This window comes from Lissotriton helveticus, chromosome 3_1, assembly GCF_964261635.1.
Source record: "Lissotriton helveticus chromosome 3_1, aLisHel1.1, whole genome shotgun sequence".
In the NCBI taxonomy this organism is placed as follows: Eukaryota; Metazoa; Chordata; class Amphibia; order Caudata; family Salamandridae; genus Lissotriton; species Lissotriton helveticus.
In genome coordinates, this window is record NC_136061.1 from 557,441,962 (window position 1) to 557,467,604 (window position 25,643).

The 25,643-nt window shown below is 49.1% G+C and overlaps 1 protein-coding gene across 1 annotated transcript in view; it reads left to right on the plus strand.

Annotated features, from left to right (window-relative positions):
• DNAJB11 (DnaJ heat shock protein family (Hsp40) member B11) overlaps positions 1-25,643 on the plus strand; it is a 201,749-nt gene that overhangs the window by 76,319 nt on the left and 99,787 nt on the right. The window lies entirely within an intron of this gene.

A 25,643-nucleotide genomic window follows, 5' to 3' on the forward strand; every position in this document is an offset into this window, starting at 1 on the left:
TGTTATCAGAGGCTGTAATACGGGGCTCAACTAATGCCTCCTGAAAAGGATCTGATGACACTTTGTACCACTGTCTACGCAAGAACGGTGGGGATGGGGACCGTTTACTGGGTTTGTCCATGCCAAGTATGGAAAATTCTATAACAAAATGGTCAGACCAGTTCACCTGCGTGGGAGGGCTACATGCAATCTTGGAAGAATTGGAAAAGACCATGTCCAGTGTATGGCCGGCAGAGTGAGTGGGACCCTTATTGTGTCGTGTTAGTCCTAGTAGAGATCTGGAGATAGATCTGCTAAAAAGGACTGGGTTTCAGGATTGTCCGGTAGATCGCCATGCACATTAAAATCCCCTAACAATAAGAAATAGTTTCCGGATTTAAAGTGCGGGGCCAGTACTTCGACTAAGAAGATGGCAAAATTGGCGCTTGGGCCTGGTGGGCGGTAGACCAGTGCCACTTTCCAACAGGCCTTTGAGGGAGTATTGATCCTAAAGACCATTACTTCCATACTGGCAGTGCCCTTTTGATCCAGTATGGAGACAGTAATCCCATTTTTTATAAAAGATGGCGATGCCGCCTCCAGTTTTAACAGGTCTGTCTAACCTCACCATCTTAAATCCCTCTGGAATACCCAGGGTGATTGATTGCAGGGACCGAGTGAGGTTTCAGCCAAGTCTCTGTCAGGAAGCACAGTTCAGGCCGAACAGTGGAAATGAGATCCCATACTTCTGTATGATGTTTAGGCAGAGATCGAGTATTGCATAGCAGGTTCTTCCACCCGTTCAGCGAGTGGAGGCGCTGCAGCTTGGCTGACATAGGAGGCCTGAAACCGACAATGCCGACACGAGATCGGACCTTCTAGGCATGGCCAGGTTTCAGGGGCACAGCCTTGCAAGGTGGCTGTCTGCAAGCCTTATAATTCCTGAATAGAGTAGCTAACGCAACAGTCTGTTTTACTGTCCCTAACAGAATGGACAGAGTCCATGGCCCCTGGCCCCGTCCAGTCGCAGACGGGCTTCTCTTTGGCTTGTCTTCGGCGTGTAGACGGTGCTCCCCCATGCGCGCGACCGCTGCGCGCTCGTAGGTCCGCGAGGGGTAAATAGCCCTTGACTTCCTGAGACTAGAGCCCTAACCACTCCAGTGGTAGGGCCGAAGTACCTGGCTCTTATGTAGCTGGGGAACTCATAATGACCAGTGCCCAATACATATACTTAAGATGCCTTCCCTGTTCACTTGTACCATCTAGTAATTGAACTAGACCACACAGGGGCATAGATGCTCATGCAGCTATGCCCTCAAATGTAATACAATGCACCCAGCCTTAGTGCTGCTAGGCCTACTGTATTGATATGCAGTGACTTTGGCCTGACACTCAGTTAGTGTGCCATGTTGTGCTTTCACGAAGGTAGCCACCATGGCGGACACAATCTGTGCGAGCTCCACAGATCGGCCCGCTCAATTAACATTTCTCCTACCGGGGACCCGACATAAGCAACCAAAATTGTGCTCTCATGACTCCCTGCTGCCTTCTACGCACTCTGGACCTGCTATAATGACCTGGGAGGAATTTGTTGAAACGTGAACCTGAGATCAGATGTGCGGGCCAATGCTAGCCATCCTCGTGACTGCGCCACTGTAGAGGTAACCCACTCACCATTAGCAAGCGGAGAACGCCGCCAGTGGCTATCAATTGCAACCTTGTCCTCTGAGCAACTGTGCCATTGACAACACTTGTGGAGTTACGGTGTGGTGGAGCAGCTGTGGACAGGGCACCATCGAGGTGTGGCTCAGGGATGTGTAGGAAAGGCCCCGGGGCGGAGTGCCTCTGTGTCATGGGTGACCGAGCCTTACGCTATACTGCAAGACGGTGAGCAGTGTTGCGGCAGGATCATATGAATATCATCATCATCATAGACTTTATTTCGATAACTATGGCTCATAAAAGTATAGACCACCACAATACACATATACATAAAAATACACATATAAATATCAGTAGTTAAAGTTGGCTGTTAAAAAACACGATTTAAAAAACACAAAGAAATCATGTTACAACTTAAAATAGCAATGGACTAAACCACAGATAAAATTTACAGCATAAAAAAATACCCACCACATAACTTCATCAAATAATTCATATCAAAGGTCAGTGGCAGACTGTAGGAGTTTAGCTTGCTTAATCCAAAATGCCTTTAAAAACATAGTTGCACAAAAACTACAATCTGGCTTGTGTCACTCTGCAGTATTCTAAATGTTTCCTGATGAGCCCTACAGCCCAAATTTTTGCAAAGGGGAACAATGCATTTTTCATGTATTGATTTATTAAAGGAACACAAAAATGAAATATGGATAAGTGGTTCAGAACACCCTTCACAGCCTACACACAAGTCGCCGGCTGAGTTTTTTCCTGTTGCCATTTGCATGTAAATGAATTATTTGTAGGTGAGGTGCCATACCTGAATTAGAGATTACGTTTTCTTGCCAATGTAAGGACAATTTTGTTAACAGTGCCTTCATAGGCTGCTGGTAATATCCCACCAGCGCCCTGATACAGATGGCATACTACAAAGTTGAGGGAGCCAGTGACCGGATACTCTGTGCTGACCAGGACTCGACAACTGGTATAGGTACGGCGTAGTTACTGAGCGGACGCCATTACAATTTCAGCCCCACACGACTGAAAGGCACTTGCATGTATCTTATGAGCTGGTGTGTTGCGCTGATGAGTGAACTGGGCCTGGACTCGTAATCAAAACAGTGTAAATCACCTAGAACAAGAGCTCTTCCACCCGGACAAACACGCACATTGCCGCAGGTTTCTGAGCAGCCAGACCGACCAAAACTCTCACAGAAGTGATGTGCAGAGACCTTGCTGCACATGGAGTGCCACTGGGGCTGCTCTTCCCGGAGCCCAGCAGCCTGAGGCGAGGCCAGCGAGTTGCAGTGAAGCTCCTGAGTGGCTCTCATTACAAACTGCCGCCTCCACAGGACGCTTGCCCTTAATTGTCTTACTGCTGTGGGAGAGCGCCGCTGGGCCGGCACCCTGGGCACACACCACTGCTCTTCATTTCCGACGGTGACCCTCCCTCATGCGGCCATAGTCCCGTCCTAACAAGGTATGATTTACAAAGTATTATGGCCGTCAATGCCCGACACCCTGGGCACTAGCCAATGCCCGTATTGAGACCTCAGGAGCGCCCGAGCTTACTCGCAAATGATCCTGCTCACCAAATGCCTATGCCTCCGTATCACAGCAGTAAAGTTGCCACTGCACTGCCTATGGACCTCCTCACTTTATGAACAAAGAAAGCTCAACTTTTGCAGCCCTTCTATCCAGTTGAAATATGACACGTCCGTGATTAAGATACACAGTACTATTGGTGGTGAGTGGCGCGTGACCGAGTTTGATGAGTGTTTTGCAATTCGACAGTCAGGAGTCATCCCTGTGCTTCCACCGGGTGGACCCAAGCCCCAGGGGCTGCCTGTGCTGCCACACTCCGCCACGATGAATGCTAGCAAGCAGGCCCCTGCCACGATAACACGATTAAGCTATTCTATGAAAGCGAGACATATTGGCATGGAGCAACATCGCGCAGCTGCCTAGTGCACGTCTGCTCGACCTCCGATTAGATAAGAGCGACCATAGGGCGACATAAATGCTAGCGGAGCTGTCGCACCCCCACCTTCATTTGGGGACAAACTGGATTCGATCCTAGCGGCAGTGGCAACGCTTGGCCTAGCACTGGAATCCACGAGGCCTCAATCGAGACCAAGGTAGACGCAGTTGCATCATACATAACATTACGCCATGCTGACCACTGCAAACTGAGAAAGTCCATGATGCTGGGCAGTGTATTGCAATAATGCAACCGAAAACCCGCAATATGGACCCCACTCTATGCTTACTGACAGACCGGGTGGACCTGTTGGAACATAAAGTTGAAGATACAGAAGCTAGATCACGTCATAATAATGTGCAAGTGGTGGGTTTGCCAGAAAGAACAGAAGGATCTAATGCAGCAGCCTCCAAAACCTTTCTAGTCCGACATTTCAGGCCCATCAAACGCCAATGGGCGGCAAGATTCGCCATCATCTTCCTCACTAATGCACCATCACGTCGTGGTTGTTACTCAAACTACTTTCTGGTCCCCGCGAACGACAAGGGCCTGCGTCCTATCTTCGATCTCAGGAGCGTTAACAGCTTCCTCTGGAAGGAGAAGTTCAAAATGTTGACATTGGCTCAGGTCTTGTCTGCCCTCGACCCGGAAGACTGGTTGGTAGCATTGGACTTGCAGGACGCATATTTTCACATCCCCGTCCTGACGGCCCACCGGCGTTACCTGCGGTTCACTATAGGCCACGGGCACTCTCCTTTGACCTTACCAGTGCCCCTTGGGTGTTCACGAAAGTGATGGCGGTGGTCGCAGCTCATCTGCGAAGATCAGAGGTTTCATTCTTCCTCTACCTCAATGACTGGCTGTTGAAGGCTGGCTCGCCCCAGGCAGTCGTCTCCCACCTCCAGACTACGGCCGACCTCCTGCATTTGCGGGGATCTCCCTCAATGTGCCGAAGTCACACCTGATTCCCTCTCAGAAGCTCCTCTTCATCTGAGCGCTTCTGGAAACAACAAGGTTTCGGGTCTATCCTCCCTAACAGCGAGTCCGGAATATTCGGGCTATTATTCCGATCTTTAAGCCTCTACCCCGGGCACAACAGGTAGGCTAAGGGTTTTCTGACTTGTCGTAGGAGTGATATGTGGAATCTTATTTAAGGAAACTCATCTGGAGCTGTGGCAAAAATAACATAACATATCGGTCAGAATTACTCTGAGGCTACTGGGCCTCATGGCCTCCTGCATCCTGCTGGTCGATCATGCCAGGTGGCATATGCGGGCTCTGCAGTGGGACCTAATGTTCCAGTGGGCGCAGCATCATGGGAATCTGTCCAATTGCGTCCAGATCTCGGAGGGCACAGCATGACAATTGCAGTGGTGGCTCACGAACCAGGATTGGTTTAGCGGCAGATCCCTCTCCCTTCCCCAATCAGACCACACAGTGGTGACGGACGCGTCCCTTCTGGGATGGGTTGGCCACATGGGAGAGGCGGAGATCAGAGGCCTCTGGTCTCCGACGGAGTTCGGGTTCCACATCAACCTCTGGAGCTTCGGGCGATCAACCTTACACTAAAAGGATTCCTTCCATCTGTCCCGGGAAGAGTGGTGCAGGTGTTCACAGACAACACCACCGCCATGTGGTACTGCAACAAACAGGGCAGGGTGGGGTCATGGACTCTATGTCAGGAGGCTCTCCACCTCTGGACATGGCTGGAACATCGGGCATCTCCCTGGTGGTTCAACACCTGGCAAGTTCCCTGAACGCCAGGGTGGACGAACTCAGCCGCAGGTGCATGATGGATCACGAATGGCATCTTCACTCGGAGGTGGTGCAAGGTCTCTTTCAGCAGTGGGGAGATCCTTGGTTAGATCTGTTTGCCACCGAAGAGAACGCGCAATGTCAGCAAATCTGCCCGTTGGACTTTCCAGGGCGGCACTCGCTAGGCAACGCTTTTCGTAGCGAGTGGAGTTGCAGTCTGTTGTACGCCTTTCTGCCTATACTACTTCTGCCCAGAGTGCTGAAGGTCAGGCGCGACCGGGCCTATGTCATTCTTGTGGCTCCGGATTGGGCACGAAGAGTCTGGTATCCCGAGCTGCTCAAAATGGCCGTCGATCCTCCGATCAGACTGTCTCATCGGGAGGATCTTCTGGCGCACCAGCAGGTGACGGTCCTCCACCCGAACCTGTCCAGCCTCCACCTCCTTGCGTGGAGATTGAGCGGTGGCATTTGACGTTGTTTGACCTGCCTCCCAAAGTCTGCGATGTAATATTGTCAGCCAGGCGTCCCTCCACTAAGACTGTCGGTTGAACAAATTTGTGGCATGGTGCACAGCAAAGGCTGTGGATCCTCTCTCTGCCCCTCTTTCTGAGGTTCTCTTGTTCTTCCTTTCTTTGGCCCAGCAGGGCTCTGCTCTGGACACTATCAAGTGCTATCTCTCGGCCATCTCTGCCTTCCTTTGGCTTCCAGATCAGCCTTCTCTTTTCAAGTCCCCGGTTGTCAATCATTTTCTAAAAAGCATAACTCACCTCTTTCCTCCTATCCTTTTCATTATGCCTCAGAGGGACTTGAATCTGGTCTTGACCTTTTTAATGTGCGCTCCTTTTGAGCCGCTCCACAACTGTCCCTTAAGGCTTCTCACACTTAAGACTGCTTTCCTGATTGCCATCACCTGAGTGAGTGAGCTCCAGGCTCTTTCATCTATGCCTCCCTTCGTGTCTGTCCATCCGGACAAAGTGGTCCTTCGAACCCGCCCATCCTTCTTGCCCAAAGTTGTCACTGCCTTTCGTTTCGGGCAGACCATCACTTTGCCCACCTTCTTCCTGCCTCCGCATCCTTCGAAAGAGGAGGAGAGGCTCCACCGTCTGGACCCAAAACATGAGATTTCCTTTTATCTGAATCGCACCAAACAGTTCCGGGTGGATGACCAGCTTTTTATTGGGTACGTTGGTGCAAAGAAAGGTCGGGCCGTACACAAACGAACCATCTCCCGATGGGTCATTTTGTGTTTCAAAACATGCTATTCTCTGGCGAAGAAGGAGCCTCCAGTGGAGCTGCCAGCCCATTCTACCGGGGCGACGGCAGCAACTACTGCGCTGGAACAAGGTGTTCCTCTAAATGACATAGTTCAGGTAGCTACGTGGACCTCGCAGCACACGTTTACAAAACACTACTGTCTTGATGGTCAGGTCCAGAGAGACTGCTTCTTTGGCTGTTCTGTTCTCCAGGACTTTCTGGTGTGAGATTGGTTCGCAGACCCACCACCGGGGTTGGTATTGCTGGGGTATCTATTCTAAGGTAAGGAATCTATAACTAACGTGTTTCTTTCAGATGAACAAGTTACTTACCTTTGGTAACGATATATCTGTAAGAAACGTTAGTTATAGATTCCTCACCGCTCCACCCATCCTCCCTGTTCTGAGAACTGATTTCTAGGGTTAAGGTTATCCTTTCTGGGCCCGAGTTTTGTGCACCAGTGGTCAGTGTCTTGCATGGCTCTGCGTTTCTGGCGCGAAAAGTCGTGTACAGAACGGACGTCGGCACGTGAGGGCCGCGTCTAAGTAGCTGCTGCGACGTCATCCCATCAACACAACGCCAACGACTGACGCGGAGCCGACCGACGCCACCTTCTGACGCGCACTGCTGACGAAAAAAACTTTCTGGATCCAGTCTGACGACTAGGGGTAATTCTAAGGTAAGGAATCTATAACTAACTGTTTCTTACAGATATATCGTTAGCGAAGGTAAGTAACTTGTTTGTTAACTAATCTCTTCTGTTTCCAGCTTGCCTGCGCATTGCAACGGAAGGAAAAACCCACTTCTTTGACTCACCTGAGATGGTCTGAAACTGGCTAGAATCCACGGGACACTAGACAGACACCGGCAAAACACACATAGACACTGCACATCGGGACGAAATGGGAATGATACGCTGGTATGAGCTCCCAAAGATAAGGTGACCTTCCTTAACGGCTGTCCCTGATCTGGAACTGAGGATTCAGAAACGAAGACAGGCACTGCAGACTGAACAGTCGCTGAGAGATCGACATTAAGACTAGATGAGGAATCAGTCCAATCTCTTAGCGATGATGGCTCATCAACTACAATCCCTTCTAGAACTAACTCGACTTCGCTAGTGTATGTAACTCCACAGACATCAAATGACATTGTGTGATGCTAGCCATGAATCCTGGTCATGCTCTGCAACTCCCATGCTACTTCTACCTGTGTCTAAAGCCTCTGTCCCTACCGAACTGTGCCAGGTATGCCAACCCTTACAGGTATGTGATCTGAACCACTGCTAAATGTGATGGTGGCTCCAGGTAAACTCCAGCAACTGGACTCGAGTTAGATGTGTGGGTCAGATGTTCTGTACATAGATACAATATAGGTCCTGGGGAATTTCTTAATACCATAGGGGAGTAAACATCAGTTGGCACCTTGTTTCCCCTCGTTCGGTATTTACCTAACTGACTTTTTCTAAGTAAAATTGTTGTTTGTTTGGGTGGACACAAGTTGTGCTTTTGCTCTTTTGGAAATTGAAAAAATGGCACTTGTTGTTCAAATGTGTTTAATTGTTTATCCCCTGCATCCTCTCCGGGCACTACCACTTCTATTGCACAATACCTACTTCATGCCCAAAAAACCCATGCCTTTGTTGGCGAGACAATGACACAAGGGGATGGATATCTTAGCATACTATTGATGGCACACTTTAATATAACCACATGGAATTTTCGGGGTATGCACACGCTGTCACGTTGATACTCTGTATACGCCATTTTAAAACAAAACTCAATACATGTGGCGCTGTTGCAAGAGAGACACCTTACATAAACAGAAGCCAGTAGACTGCAACGACGAGGAAGGGGTCATATCCATGTCACTGCCTATTCCAATTATGCTTGTGGAGCACTACTGTGGGTTAAATCCGGCACCCTAATTGTAACAGAGGACTCGATTATAGACTCCAAGGGCTTTTATGTGTTGGTACGAGGAAGACTGGATGACCGATCTGTTTAAGTGGGGTCCATCAATGCACCGAACACAGATCAAACTCCTTTTTTCCAAACACTCTCAAGGACCCACTGGAATGACATACCGTAGTTACATGGGGGAGGCTTTAACAGTGTACTGGACACCACACTTGACCTCTCCTTTCTCCTCATACTTGCCACCCGTAATGCCCGCATGTTGACTGAATGGCTCCAGCAATTACACCTGGTAGATGCATGGCAACACCTCACTCCAGCGGTGAAGGTGTACTCCTTTTACTCTGCTCCTCACAAATTACATGTCCACTTCAACAGATTGGTATCCACCCACTCACTACTCCCTTCCATAACGGAAATAGAATATTTACAACGTACACACTCCGACCATAAGCCTTCAGCACTTATGTATACAATGGGAGACCACGGTTCCCTCTTTTCCCACTTGGAGGTTTCAACCATCGCTCTTGGAGAAGCTTTCTTTTTGAGATTCCTGAGTTCAATGATTGTTGACTATTTTCAACACAACACAAGCACAGCTTCCACCAGTTTAATTGAATGGGATGCATTCAAGTTGACGCTGCGGGTGCACTGTTTGGGCACACAGAACAATATGAGACGTAAATTTACTGATAACATCACTAAAATCGATTGCAAACTCTTAAGATTGGCGACTCGGGCTGTGGATAGCCCGAACAAAGCGACTTCACTTGCTGACTCGAAACGTGAACGCACGGCATTATTAGAACGCCTGCGCTGTCTCAACTATGCTGCACACTGAGTGCATGCACATGCCACTGCGGATACAGCGGCCCGTTTGTTGGCATGGCATATCCGTCAAGACCAGCCTTATTGACCCATTACAGCACTACGATCCAGTATGGGTTGCCTACTTTATGCTCAAACTGACATACACTGTGAATTGACCCACATTACCCTAAAGTCTATCATCCGATCACTGACCAGCACTCTGACTCCTGCTCAGCTGCCCCACAATTCGAGAACTCTTACTTGGCTGCTCAGATGCAATGGATTGGGCACAAACTAATGGGTCATTTTTTACCCGACTAAGCCACGAACAGACCAGGTCCTTGTTCAATATAACGCACCTATTTCACCCATGCACGAAACGATCACCGGAACCACTATTATTATAGGTGGCACACTTATGCTACTGCAAGTGCTTGCGCATCACTAGACATGTTCTCCCTTATGCTCTAGAACTGGCACTACTGGGCACTTCTAGGACTACAGGCCCTACGGCATCAACTGAATTGGCACTATGGCACACTGCAGGCATACACACCCTAGATGACCTATATAAGGACGGTACATTAGCACACTGATGAATGACTGATGAATGACTATGGATTACCCCCGGGTCACTTTCTACTCCACCAGTCACTGATTGCCACACTGTAACACACCTCGCAGTGCAAGATTTACAGGTAATGGGTGGTGACAGACACCTCACGCTTTGGCTTACTGACTGTGCTTACACACTGCCCCTAATCTCCACAAGTTCTGACAGCCCTGGGAAGCAGATCTGTCCTGCTCTTGTACTGATGGAGTGGACTTCACTCTTAGCGGGCCCACAACATGTCACACGCAGCGCTCACTTCAAACGTATACATTTTTACTTAATACATTGGGCATATCTTACTCCTAATAATATTAATATTATTAGCTACTATCATAGAACGGATGCTGCATGCCCCTGATACCTCTGTACTGATGCAGACTTATTACACATGCTATGGCTTGGCCATCTTTACATACTTATTGTGGCGCTGTCACAGCAGCTTTTTCTGATTGTACTGAACACCTAGACCTACATCACTGGGAAACATGTCTGCTTGGACTTTATCAGAGGAGCAAAAAGGACAGGGTGACCTCCAGTTTTCTGGACTTGGTGTTCATTGTTGCTAACCCACTTATAACTAGATGGTGGAAATCCCCCACACGCCCAACATTTGTAACTTAGCAGTGTTCGATGAACAACTTGCTCAAGCTGAGAGTGTGGCATTGCGTAGGGAGGACACACTTGTTCTGCAGAAATATCCCATTGCCACATACTGGGACACTATTCTCCTTGTCTTACATAATGCCTGTGCAGAGGAAGTAGGAGGGACGACAGACAACTTCAACGCACACCGAGTGTAGTCGCCTCCGAGTGGGACTGGGTCTTCTCTCCTTTGTTCATTGCTCGATGTCAGGCTGCTCCCTGTTCACCCCCGCCAGACCACTCCTTTATTTTAGTTATACTACCGCTGTACACAGCCCATCACAAAGTGTGTGGGGCAACACAGCAACATTGGAGTAACTGGACGTCGTGGTCTATAATGTTTAGGATGTAACTTAACTAAAATCTGTGTAATGTTTTAAATGAGCAATACTCGTATTGGGAATTGCCCTCTGGATGGATCAATAGTAAAAAGATGTAAGCGCGCAATGCATATGTTTTCTTTCCACACCAAGTAACATCCTCATTTCTTACTCATGGACGTACCTCTGCTTAATTTGGAACATATTGGAAACATGTTGAGCACTGATGATTCTCATAGTGCATTACGGTTTAGATGCTTTAACCAGTGTGCTATGTTGTATATTATATGGTCCAACACGATAATACTCATTGTATGGTAGATTTGAAAACTGTTTGTAATGTTTCGAGAAAAAATAAACCAAAAGTAAAGGGAGAGCACGACCCTAAAAGCGCTACTGCCTCAATATTTCAACGTTGGAGACTCGCACTTCGTTAGCTGGGATGGTGGGGCAGAATACCAAAAGAGGCTCCCCTCTGGCACAACGACCTCTTACCCCAGATAGCCAGATTGACAGGTTTCTCTGGGTGGGAGGCTATAGGAATTTCTACCGTAGGTGATGTTCTTCATGGCCAGACCCTGAAGTCCTTTCAGGAACTACAACAAGAATATCCCCTTCGTTGCAGCCAACGGCCATTGCGAGCACTACCTCTGTAGTGCTGTGCACGTCTGTTGGCCGACGCGGCACCGCCCACTTAATCAAACCGCCGTACCACAGCGAAATTCGCACCGCGGTTAAGCGGTTACGCGATGCCTCGATCACAGTTCTATAAATATCTTCAATTCCGCCACGCTTTCTTCCCATATCTCACACTCCAGGAGACCATACCAGACTTTAGCCCTATTGAAGCCAAAGTGTTTATGGGCGAACTTGGGGAGCATAAGATTACCAAAATATATCGTACTCTAATCACGAATAGTTCTACTACTCTGTACAAAATATGCGAGGCCTGAGAGACAGACCTGGGCTCTTTGGATGACGAGGACTGGATTGAGGCATTAGAAGCCCCGTGCGGCGCTGCCATTGTGACTCGATTACGGTATATACAATACAAGTACCGCCATAGGGTCCACTATACTAGATCTAGGCTCTGGCGGGCAGGGCTCATTGCATCTCCACTCTGCCTATGATGCAGCACAGCTGAGGTAACCCTCATACATACTGTATGGCAATGCACATCACTCTGAGTTCTGGCACGGAGTCATTGCATGTATGTTGCTGGTCCTGGGGTAGGACATCCCTTATTCACCTAGACTTACTCTCCTTCATATAACTGATGACATTGGGGGCAATATATATTGGCGCCTCCTACTATTATTGGGCCTTACACTAGCGAAGCGTGACATTGTAAAGGCCTGGAGGGATGACTCCCCACCCTCCCTTGGGGCTTGATTTCTGTACGGGGTTGGAGATACCTATATTTGCTGCGAGGGGTTGCCATCAAAAATATCCTAAAATCTAGAAGAGGTGGGCTGGGTTATCGGGGGATATATTTGGAACCTTTTTCGGCAACCGCTATAGATTAGCAATGAACACAACTGACACGGTGCAGGGTGAATACGAGATTATTAGCTTTACCCTGCAATCTGGGGACAATTTGACATACACTGTTTTGTAGATTGGATTTATGACACTTAAGTTTATTGTTAATATGGTATGTTTATTTCCTTATTATCCTTCTCTGTCTAATTGGTGGCAAAATGTCAACATCATTATGGCTATTCTGTATATTGTACTGTTTTGGCACTTGGCATTGACAAGCATCTCTTGGCTGTCGACAATAACATTTTGTTGTGAAAAAAAGAGAAGGACATTTTTTTAACTCAATAAACTGATTCAAACAAAAAAAATGGTTTGTAACATGACACGTCTGCAATGGCAGCCTGCATGCAATTTGTTGGGGGGTCCCTAAGGGTGACCTAATACATGCTGCGGCATTGAGGGACCCTCTTTAGTACCCAGGCCCTAGGCACCAACCAGGGGTACCACTTACTAGGGACTATGAGGGGTGCTTAAAGTGTGTGCCAGTTGTTTTACAATTAGTCCATTTAACATGGGTTTTAGGGAAACAGCAGTGGGGTCTGGTCAACAAGGACCCAGTGCACATCAGTCGAAAAACATCAGTACCAATTGCAAAAAGTGAGGGTGACCATTACAACAAGCATTGAAAATGCAATACGTCTCGCCTTTGATCAAGTTAAAGCCATTTTCTTTTCTAATGGTATTGTATAGCAAAGCAAATGGCTTTAACTTAATCAAAGGTGAGACCTATTGCATTTTCAATGCTTTTTTGCCATGTTGTACAGTAGCTGCTATGCAACATGTCTGAAAGTAATTTTAGAAAAGCGCTATGATGCAACAATGTTCCACGTCACAAAAATGTTTAAACAAACTTTTAGATCAGCCGCTGTGCAACATGGATGAAAATCACATTGACAGGGTCACGTGAGACGAGACGCGAGGAGCAGGCAGAGCAAGGAGCTGCAGAGCTGCAGAACGAGTTGCAAGCCGTGAGCCGTGTGCCGTGAGCCGAGCCCCCCCCCCCAAAGGTGCCGATTATCAGGCGGCCACCAGCGCGCTCCAGCAACGTCCTTTGTGCTGACCCTGGTGGCGGCGGCGAGAGAGGGCTCATGGGCTGCTCACGGGCTGCTCGCGGGTATTGATCTATGTGCATCTGAGCGGAGGAGGAGCAACGAGCCGCAGTCAGTCGGAGAGTGAGGAGAGAGGGAAGATTGGGAACAGCCACATACCCGCTGGACTCTTTTTCCGCGACGAGGACCCGCAGGCTATCCGGGTTGCCTGGGCGGCGGCCACTGAGTGCTCCTTCTCGAGGCTGAGCCGCTGGGCGTTGCTGTCTGGGCCGCCCTGTTGAGTTGCAGCTGAGCGATAACGAACGCAGCCGCAGTCACAGTCACAGGGAGCCTGAGCCGGAGCTGCTGAGCCGGAGCGGCGGAGAAGACACAGGGTCGGGCGCTTTCTTTTGCGGCAGGTGCCGCCGGGCACTTTCCCTCGCGGCAGGAGCCGTTGGGAGCTTTCTCTCGCGGTGGGAGCTGCTGAGTGTATACCTTCCGCGGCTGGTGCCGCTGGGCGCTCTTCCTTCGCGGCAGGAACCGTTGGGGGCTTTCTCTTGCGGCAGGTGCCGCAGGCTCACCTTTTCTTGCGGCGGGAACCGCTGGGCGCTCTCTCTCGTGGCTGGCGTCGCGGTAAGAACAGTGGTCTGGGGATACGGCCAGATGGGACGCCACGTGTCCCAAGGAGACGCGACAAGCGAGAGACGAGAGAGCGCAGACCAGCTGAATGCAAGAGCTGCCTGACCCACTGCTGAACCCAGCCGCCTCACAGAAGACCGCGAGGAGTGGAAGCTACAAGGAGCAACCAGCCTTCACGGCAGCAGACTTAGACTACCCAGACAGAGGAATGATAAAAAGAAGTGACTCAAAAAGTAGCCAGCAATTAGAAAATGGCCATGCAAACTCAATAGGTCAGCGCAAAGCTCCACTCAGAACTTTACGGAGCTCAAAGCTCGCAGACCAAGAAAAAAAGCCCTGTTTGAAATCGCTTTCAGGGGGACTCATCACACAATTTCTGGTGAAACTTACACCCGACCCAGAGAGCACTTCAGATATGCCTGTGCAACAAGGAGGCATAAGCAGCGATGGGACGGACAATAGCTCAGGGAATCGGCTCCAAAAAAAGCTGCCAAACATACAAACACAATGTGAAAGCCCTGGAACCACAAGTTTAGAAAGAAGACGCTCTTGCTCCTGCTCAGGGCTGGGTCACACTCCTGACTCAGTAAGAGACACCCCAGCACTAAGCTGTCGGAAGACAGAGCAAGTTACAACTGCCCAAATACACTGCCAGAATCAATCGATTGCTCTCTCCCCGGTGCTGAGGCCATCATCACTAAACCCAGGCTCTGGCAAGTCAGAGAGTCCGCAAAATCTGGGTTGTCTATCTCCAATATTCCTCCAAAATCTAGAATCCAAGATACAAAGTACATTGGAGCTGACTCCAACTTTTTTCAGAAGTTCTAACGAGGACCGATGCACACCCTCCTTTACACCAAGTCCCCAAAGCCAAAAACATCAGGAGAGCAGTGCCATTTTGGAACAAGGATCATCCACTTCCGGAGAAACAGTGCAAAACATGTCCAGGTCCTTGCTCTGGCAATCAAAGAAAATGGAGCTACAAATCGATCTTTTAGCAACTATCGAGCTACGTTTAGCGGAGCTGAACAATAAGGTTGACTTTCTGGAGAAAAAGTTGAGTGAGACCCAGATCAACGGCATAGGCACCTGCTCGTGCGCTGCACTCATGGACACATGGGCAACACTGCCAGAAATTCTTAAAGAGATGGTGGAAGCTCTAAAAACTCAAACTGGAATAACAAGCGACAAGGATAGTTGCAGTCCTGACTTTAAACTTGAAACTCAGTCAGGTTCAGCAGGAGGAGGAGGAAAATCGGGTGATTCAATAATAATCTTAGAAGCACACGACTCCTCGTCATTGGACAACGCCCCAAGTAGTCCGGTCAGACGCAAATCCAACAGTAGCCACTCCACATTGGAAAAACAACCAGAAGGCATTAACCCCAATCAAATAAGTAAGGAGATTCCTCTGTCAAGGAGGGCCAAGAAAAAGCTTAAGAAACAGGAAAAAAAAGCTAAGAAAGCAAAAAACCGCGCCCTCCTTTTTCCATCTCATCTCCAAAAATCACAAAGTAATACAGAAACAAGACGCCTTTTTCCAATCTTTACAAAACGTCAGCCCTCAAATAATTCAAATAATTCAATAGGCACAGTTCTACCTTTCCCGGGGAAGACAGATCCGAGGGGCAGCTACAAACAGCCAATCGCCGATAGAAAGGGCGTTCAAAGCCCACTCGGCACGGCTGGCGAAATCCATTCTTCCCCGGAGTTAAACAACAAAATGAGGGAGCACAGAAAACCAGAGGGTGCATGCAAGGATCAAGCACCTGAGCTTGGGGCTAGTACAACTAAGGGACACCTCACCCCTGGGGGGTTGAAAACGTGCGACCAAGCCGAACTGCTATCTCAACGTTCAGCCCAGCAGCCGGCCTTAGGCAAACGGTCCTACGGCATTAGAAGCAACGCCTCCAGCAGCGAAGGAGAACTAAAGGATCAGGGCAAAGCAAATCAAATTAGTAAAACAACATACGAGGGGATTCTAACCCCCAGATACCACATCAAAGGATACCATGATATTCTAAACAGGGGCAACTTACTCAGGTTATTTAAGCACATACCATCTCTCACGGAAACACAAACAGACGACTTAGTATGGGTTAAATTTTTAAGTTTAACAAGCGACACCCATGGTGAATCAACCTCAATTGGTCTGAGCAGACATGCCCAAGTGGGGCTTAAAACTGATGAAATAGCAATGATGGCCGCTTGGGGAATCGATATAGCATTTCCCATACCTGAGAAATACCCACACGTTCTAGCACTAATCTCCCCTATAAAGGAGGTTTACTCAGTGTTAAAAGGGACAGGAGTTAATCAAACGGGGACAATTGCGCCCATGGCCGCGAGACTCTACAAGGCCTATAAGATAATAAGCTCTGCAGAGCAAAGGGTAGTGCTCCACACGGATCCAAATCACATCGCAAGGCAAAACATGTCGATGGGTCCGGGGGACATGAGCCCTCGACGGGACATTCAACAAAGACAAGGGAGCCAGCTACTGGAATAAGACCCAAAAAAGGGGGAACAACACTCTACTGTCCATCTTATCATGGAATGTCGCACGGTTGAAAAGAACGCTCAACTGTAAAGCAGTAAGCTCGTATCTTCCAGAAAATGATATACTCTGTCTACAAGAGACATTGGCTACAGAACCCTTAATTCTATGAGATTCACATCGCAGCAGTAAAAAGCAATATCTTCGGGAGAGCCGCAGGTGGGCTTTCAATTTACATCAACCATAAATGTAAAATAGAGGTAAAATCAATAGACACCAATTCAGTGAATCTCCAAGCAGTCCTGATTTCTGGCCTCAAAAGTAACAATAACGTAATCCGTCTGCTGATATTCAATTGTTACATAAACCCTGCCACAAGGCAAAAAAAGCAAGCTATAAAATTAATATCCCAAAAAATGGATCACTTGATAAATAAATACGCATCTCACTTCCCAATCATTGCAGGGGATTTGAACATTAAGGGGCTAGACGACGACACGAGGGACACTTCAAGCATTACTGAATTGGCTCCCTTAGTTCAGCTGTTGACTGCGCATAACATGGTCTCTACCCATGCTACCAGGAAAGCAGTGGACCCAGAATGGCGTCCCTTGCCCACCTTCAACAACAAGTCAACAATTGATTACATCTTCATCGAAAAGAAACTTGCAGCTCTTTTTAAGGGCTTTGAGGTGGGAGACAGGGAGGAAAGCGATCATAATCCACTGAGGGTCACATTAGATATAAATGGGAAAACAGCAAAACACCCCGGAACAGTGGGTTTTTCTACCGAGGAAGAGCACCACACAGCATTGAACAGAATAATGTGGTCCATAAAATCAAGCCCAGCGCTCATGGAGTGGATCGACCGCAAAAAGCAGTGGCAAACAACGGCTTCTCCCACGGAGCACTGGAAGGAACTACTCCTGGAATTAAAATCGGTCCTAGGACAGGTTAGTGGGTCTATGAAAACCAAACGCCTTTACCTGCAAACCCACCTACTACAGCCAAACCCCACGGACTTAGAGCAAACGAAACGGAGCCTTTCTAAATCCCTGAAGGCGAGAAGAAAAGGAGCGACAACTCTTTTCAGCGCGGAAATAAAAGCCCTTCGACGTGAACACAGGAAAAAAATATGGGAAACCCAACAAAAAAAATTGAGGAGGAGTGGTTGAAAATATTTCATATGCTTAAAGAAAACGGCCACGCCATATTCTGGAGATACATCAGACAATTAAGCCACATTGACCAAAGTAAAGAAAACGGCGTGGCAGCCACGGAATGGGTCAAGTACGTAAAACATTTGTACACAACAGAGCAGGCAATGAGGGTCACGCAAGAACAACTAAACCCATTAGATAATGAAGATGAGGTCAAGAGCTTGTTCATAAACACAAATGAGATAATTACGTTGATCAAGAAAATGAGGACAGACAGTGCACCGGGCCCCAATGGTGTCCCAGCGGCGATGTTTAAAGAGGCATACAGATTGTGGGCAGAACCGCTTACTCCACTTTTCAAGCACGCCTTTGAACCGGCCTCTATCCCATCATCGTGGAAAGGCTCAGTACTCTGCCCCATATACAAAAAAGGAGATCGCACAAAACCTGAAAACTACCGGCTCGTGGCCTTGCTAGATATCGAAGCAAAGGCATTCGCTAGAGTGCTGTTGAAGGAATTAGAAAGCTGGGCGGAGGAGCACCACATCTTGCCTTTTTTTCAAACTGGATTTAGACCACAATGTTCCAAAGTAGATAACATCATAGCACTGGGATACTTGTCTAAACGTGCGACACAGCCCGCTCAACCTCCCTTGTTTTGCTGCTTTGAGGACTATAGCGCAGCATTCAACCGCGTAGATCGTGGCATACTATGGAGTAAACTCACCACCTGGGGCATCCCTGAAAAGCTGCTAAATGCAATAAGGTCTCTACACGATGGGACCTGGGTAAGGATCAAGACTAGCCAATCGTCAATGACCAATAAGGTCTCAACAAATAACGGCCTCAAAAAGGAGTGTGTTCTTGCTCCACTTTTGTTCAACATCTACACATCCAACCTGGGCCAAGCACTGGAGGGGGCAAACTTAGTCATTCCAAAACTGGAGAACAAGCGGCTCCAAACAGGCCTACAGAAAGCCTTAGATGCGCTAAACAGGTTTAACAAAAAGAACAACTTATTGGTAAACCAGGAGAAGACGAAGATTCTCATCATTGGGAAGTACCATCGTAAGCATATAGCCCAATGGTGCCTGGGTGACCAGCAAATTAGATCTTGCAAAAATGATAACTACCTGGGCCTCAGGCTAACGGAGGGGGCAAAGACAACAGCTCATCTGAAGCACTTAAGAAGTAAAGGGGCAGGAATCATCTGCAGTTTGGGAAATCTCAATCGAAAATTGCCCATCAACGGACTCCATCTTGAAAGTGTTAAAAGCAAAAATATTGCCCTCAGTCAACTATGGCCGCTTAACTTTTCCCGGAGCCCTTACCAACTACTACATGAGTTTTCAAATTGCTGCATACAAGAAAGTGCTGGGCATCCCACGACAGGCTAGGAGAGCCAGAGTAAGGTTGGAGCTGGGGCTTCTCCTACCTGACATCTCTTGCCTGGGAGACACAATAAAATATTACAATAGCACCCTGCGAGCTCCTGCAACGGCTATGAAAGCGCAAATTAAAACAATCTTTGAAGAAAGCGGATCGCCATGGCAAGTGCAACTGGCAGTAGCCAACCAATTGCTGGAAATAGAGGTGCAAAATCTGGCCAACGCGAACATCTCAATTGCAGTATGGAAAAGAGCAGTGAACCGACAGGTAAAGCAAATATCATTCGCAAAAGATCTCGCTAGTCTGCATCATCACCCAAATCTCTCCTCACTGGATGCCTCTTATAAAGTGGGTAAAGCACAGCCCTACTTTGAACAAGCTCTTTCCGTTCAAACCCGAAAAAAGATTACTCGCATGAGGCTCCTGGCACTACCTATAGCGGAGTTCAATCCAAGCTGGGCCCGCCCGGACAAATCAGTAGCCTGTAGACTCTGTGACTACCACCAGGAATCCTGGTATCATTGTTGTGTTGTTGTCCAAAGTTAGCCAGAGAGAGGCAACGGTTGGTCATCCCAATTTGCAGAGCTCAAGGCCTCAACCGATGCTGCGAAATTTCAGACTTGTGTTTCTTGTCTACAACAAGTCAAACAGTAGCACGGCTGGGGAAATTTACAGACCTAATTCGTGCGGAACTGTCCGCAAATGCTGAGCTGCAAAAAAGGAAACTGTAGGACAGGTTGGAGGAGAGAGGCGGGTACACCTCCAACTTAAAAACACTAATGCGCTTTGTTTTTAAATTGCACAGTCAGAACATGACATTTTATGAAGGATTTATGTTTAACTGACTGGAGGAAAAAGTTTAGGGATTATAACTTAAGATTCTTTTCTAGATAACTATTTTTATACAGTTAGTATATTGTAATGATTTTAAATAATCGAACAATAAAAGCTTTTCAATTTCAATTCAACATTGACAAAACCCAATTAATCTTGTCTAGGCGAGACTAATTGGCTTTGCCAATGCTTGTTACTGACTGGAATTGCCCAGATGTAGGTGGATGAGCAACTTGCACAGTAATTAAGTCCCAGTTAGGACCCAACTGCGGATGCTAACAGGAGAAACAGGTGGAGGGTGAGCAGAGATGAAGGGTGAGGAGAGATAAAGGGTGAGGAGAGACAGAGGTGGAGGTGAGGAGAGACAGAGGTGAGCAGAGACAGGTGAACGTGAGGCAAGACCGAGGGGGAGGTGAGGTGAGGAGAGACCGTGGTGGAGGGTGAGGAGAGACAGGTGGAGGGTGAGGAGAGACAGGTGGAGGGTGAGGAGAGACCGAGGTAGAGGGTGAGGAGAAACAAAGGTGGAGGTGAGGAGAGGTAAAGGTGAGGCAAGGTAAAGGTGAGGCAAGGTGGAGGTGAGGTGAGGCGAGTTGAAGGTGAGGAGAGGTGAGGTGGAGGTGAGGGTAGACAGAGGTGGAGGATAGGGGGAAATGGTGTAGGATGAGGGACAGAGGTGGAGGATGGGGAGAGACAGAGGTGGAGGATGGGGAGAGACAGAGGTGGAGGGTGAGGAGATATCAAGGTGGAGGTGAGGCCAGACAGATGTGGAGGTGAGGAGAGACAGAGATGGAGGTTGGGGTGAGACAGTGGTGGAGGTTGAGGGTAAACAGAGGTATAGGATGGGGAGAGATGGTGGAGGGAGGAGAGACAGAGGTGGAGGATGGGGAGAGACAGAGGTGGAGGGTGAGGAGAGATCAAGGTGGAGGTGAGGCCAGACAGATGTGGAGGTGAGGAGAGATGGAGGATGGGGTGAGACGTGGAGGTGAGGCAGAGACAGAGATGGAGGATGGGGAGAGACAGTGGTGGAGGTTGAGGGTAAACAGAGATGTTGGATGGTGGAGGGGGGAGTCAGAGGTAGAGGTACAGACCTAATTCGTGCGGAACTGTCCGCAAATGCTGAGCTGCAAAAAAGGAAACTGTAGGACAGGTTGGAGGAGAGAGGCGGATACACCTCCAACTTAAAAACACTAATGCACTTTGTTTTTAAATTGCAGTCAGAACATGACATTTTATGAAGGATTTATGTTTAACTGACTGGAGGAAAAAGTTTAGGGATTATAATTTATGATTCTTTTTTAGATAACTATTTTAGAGGTAGAGGACCAGACCTAATTCGTGCGGAACTGTCCGCAAATGCTGAGCTGCAAAAAAGGAAACTGTAGGACAGGTAGGAGGAGAGAGGCGGATACACCTCCAACTTAAAAACACGGAGAGATGGTAGAGGGGGAGAGACTGAGACTGAGGTGGAGGATGGGGAGAGACAGAGTTGGAGGGTGAGGAGAGATCAAGGTGGAGGTGAGGCCAGACAGAGGTGAGCAGAGACAGAGGTGAACGTGAGGCGAGACAGAGTTGAAGGTGGAGGTGAGGAGAGACGGAGGTGGAGGGTGAGGAGAGACAGAGACAGAGGTGGAGGGTGAGGAGAGACAGAGGTGGAGGGTGAGGAGAGACAGAGGTGGAGGGTGAGGAGAGACAGAGGTGGAGGGCGAGGAGAGACAGAAGTGGAGGGTGAGGAGAGACAGAGGTAGTGGATGAGGAGAAACAGATGTAGGGGATGAGGAGAAACAGATGTAGAGGTGAGGAGAAACAGATGTGGAGGTGAGGTGAGGAGAGGTAAAGGTGAGGAGAGGTGAGGTGGAGGTGAGGAGAGATCAAGGTAGAGTTGAGGACAGACAGATGTGGAGGTGAGGAGAGACAGAGGTGGAGCATGGAGAGAGACAGTTGTGGATGGTGAGGATGGACAGAGGTGGAGGATGGGGCGAGACAGAGGTGGAGGGTGAGGAGAGATCAAGGTGGAGGTGAGGCGAGACAGAGGTGAGCAGAGACAGACGTGAACATGAGGCGAGACAGAGTTGAAGGTGAGGAGAGGTGGAGGGTGAGGAGAGACGGAGGTGGAGGGTGAGGAGAGACAGATATGGAGGGTGAGGAGAGACAGAGGTGGAGGGTGAGAAGAGGCAGGTGGAGGGTGAGGAGAGACAGGTTGAGGGTGAGGAGAGACAGGTGGAGGGTGAGGAGAGACAGGTGGAGGGTGAGGAGAGACAGAGGTAGGGGGTAAGGAGAAACAGAGCTTGAGGAGAGGTAAAGGTGAGGAGAGGTAAAGGTGAGGAGAGGTAAAGGTGAGGAGAGGTAAGGTGGAGGTGAGGAGAGACAGAGGTGGAGGGTGAGGAGAGTGAGGTGGAGGGTGAGGAGATACAGAGGTGGAGGGTAAGGAGAGACAGGTGGAGGGTGAGGAGAGACAGAGGTAGGGGGTAAGGAGAAACAGAGCTGGAGGTGAGGAGAGGTAAAGGAGAGGAGGGGTAAAGGAGAGGAGGGGTAAAGGTGAGGAGAGGTAAAGGTGAGGAGAGGTAAAGGTGAGGAGAGGTAAAGGTGAGGAGAGGTAAAGGTGAGGAGAGGTAAAGGTGAGGAGAGGTAAAGGTGAGGAGAGGTAAGGTGGAGGTGAGGAGAGACAGAGGTGGAGGGTGAGGAGAGTGAGGTGGAGGGTGAGGAGATACAGAGGTGGAGGGTAAGGAGAGACAGAGGTGGAGGGTGAGGAGAGTGAGGTGGAGGGTGAGGAGATACAGAGGTGGAGGGTAAGGAGATACAGAGGTGGAGGGTGAGGAGAGGCAGGTGGAGGGTGAGGAGAGGCAGGTGGAGGGTGAGGAGAGGCAGGTGGAGGGTGAGGAGAGACAGGTGGAGGGTGAGGAGAGACAGAGGTAGGGGGTAAGGAGAAACAGAGCTGGAGGTGAGGAGAGGTAAAGGTGAGGAGAGGTAAGGTGGAGGTGAGGAGAGACAGATATGGAGGGTGAGGAGAGACAGAGGTGGAGGGTGAGGAGAGACAGAGGTGGAGGGTAAGGAGAGACAGAGACAGAGGTGGAGGGTGAGGAGAGGAGAGGCAGGTGGAGGGTGAGGAGAGGCAGGTGGAGGGTGAGGTGAGGCAGGTGGAGGGTGAGGAGAGGCAGGTGGAGGGTGAGGAGAGGCAGGTGGAGGGTGAGGAGAGGCAGGTGGAGGTGAGGAGAGGCAGGTGGAGGTGAGGAGAGATCAAGGTAGAGTTGAGGACAGACCAAGGTAGAGTTGAGGACAGACAGATGTGGAGGTGAGGACAGACAGATGTGGAGGTGAGGAGAGACAGAGGCTGAGCATGGGGAGAGACAGTGGTGGATGGTGGGGATGGACAGAGGTGGAGGATGGGGAGAGGTGGTGGAGGGAGAGAGACAGAGGTGGAGGATGGGGAGAGACAGAGGTGGAGAGGTGGAAGGTGAGGAGAGATCAATGTGGAGGTGAGGCCAGACAGATGTGGAGGTGAGGAGAGACAAAGATGGAGGATGGGGAGAGACAGTGGTGGAGGGTAAGGGTAGACAGAGGTGGAGGATGGTGGAGTCAGTGGTAGAGGATGGGGCAGTCAGTGGTAGAGGATGGGGGAGTCAGTGGTAGAGGATGGGGGAGTCAGTGGTAGAGGATGGGGGAGACCGAGGTAGAGGATGGGGAGACAAACTGGTGGAGGGGGGAGAGACAGAGGTGGAGGATGGGGAGAGACAGTGGAGGAGGGGGGCAGACAGAGATGGAGGTGAGGAGAGACAGGGGTGGAGGGTGAGAAGAGACAGAAGTGGAGGTGAGGAGAGACCAAGGTGGAGGGTGAAGAGAGACACAGGTGGAAAGGAGTCAGAAGTGGAGGTAAGGAGAGACAGAGGGGAGGAGAGACAGAGGTGGGGGAGACAGGAGGGAGGGGGGCGGGTGGTATTACTTTCACCTCCTCTCCTAGTGTAAGGTAACACCCCCTCTCCACAGATCCCTACCCGCATCAGCTGTCACCCGAGACCGCTCGTGCTTGTTGGTAAAGAGAGGTTCATTATCTGCTGATGATGTGATCCACTTGGGGAGGCGGGGGGGGGGGCTCCCCTTACCCACCCCCAGGGCCGACACCGATAAAGGCACCAGAGACCTAAAGCTGTCTATGCTGCAATACTGGGGCGGGGAGGGAGCAGAGAGGGCGGAGGAAGAGGAGTGTGGTTAGAGTAGGAATGGAGAACGGACAGATGGGTAGAGAAGGGACAGATAGACAGAAATGGAGCGATAAGAAAATTGGAGGGAGCGAAAATAGCAGAGTTGGGGAAAAGGAAAAAATGATGAGAGAACTTGTAGAAAAGAGGTAGAGAGACGATGCCGAGGTGTGGAGGAGAGAGTAATGACACAGGAGAGGGAGGGAGATGGTAGAGCCAAAAAGCCAGAATGTGTTCCGAAAAACATCCTCCCCAAAAATCTTAAAACATACACAACTCACATGAACAGACGAGTTCCTCAGACAACACACGCACAGCACAAACAGGACAAAGGCATACACAACATACACTGAACAGCACTTACAAACCCACACAAGTCACAAACACCACACAGAGACAGTGCAACACTCACAGCGGCGGTGAAGGAAAGCAAAGTGCTGCCAGCCAAAGCGCCTCTGTTCACAATGTGCAGGCGCTTTGGCTGGCAGCTTGATCCAGCGTTGTGAAAGCGCAGACACGCAGTTCTTTAGATTTGTTTAGCGGAATGTCGACACTTGTTTATTTTTTGCATCGCGCTTTTATGCGTTGCAAAAAGTAAACACGCGCTGCCATTGCAAAAGCGCCTGTCTGGGCTGCGCACATTGTCCTGTAAGGAAGCCTACAGCAAATAACAAGCGAAGAGAGCTTGGGAAGGCTGAACATCGCTGCTATGCGCTCCTGCAGCATGTACCAGTAGGCTCTCTGATTGGTTGACAAGGTCCACCAATCACAGTGCTTATTTGCTAGTTGTCTACCAATAAGAGAGCCGACTGACGCATGCAAGGCAGCGTGACGAAGCTTCTGATAAGAAACTTCGTCACAACAGCCGTAAGGCAGGCGACTAAGTCCTTGGGGGCTGTCCAAAAAGCCAAATGGCGGAAACCAAAAACCCTCCTTTTCTATGGGAAGCCAGGGTTTAACATAAACGCTGACAATCCCCAATGAAAATGAGGGGCGGGGCTTGAGTCCCCTTCTTGAAACTGACTTGTTGACTATAGCTCTCGCAGGCAGGGAGCGCATGTGTGCTCCAACAGGCAAGACCTAAAAAGGAGCACTTTCCTTGAAACATATATAAAAAAACACATTGTGTTTGAACTGCTGGAAACAGGAGCCCTGAAAAATGTCTGAGCATACCTTCAGGTATTTGTGTTTAGTCTGAAAGTCTCTGTGAAGTTTGAACTGTGAGTCTTCCTAATGTAATTACATATAAAGAACCTCAAAGTTTTCTTGGTACTTGTGGTTGGCATTTCTATTGTAGTTAATGCATACAGCAGCGTTGATTACGCCTCTTGAGTTGCTTCTCACCCTCCACCTCCCTCCGTTACACTGATCTTATCAGTTCGCAGTGTATTCTCGAAATGCATGAAACAAAATACCAATAGAAATGACAGTTATT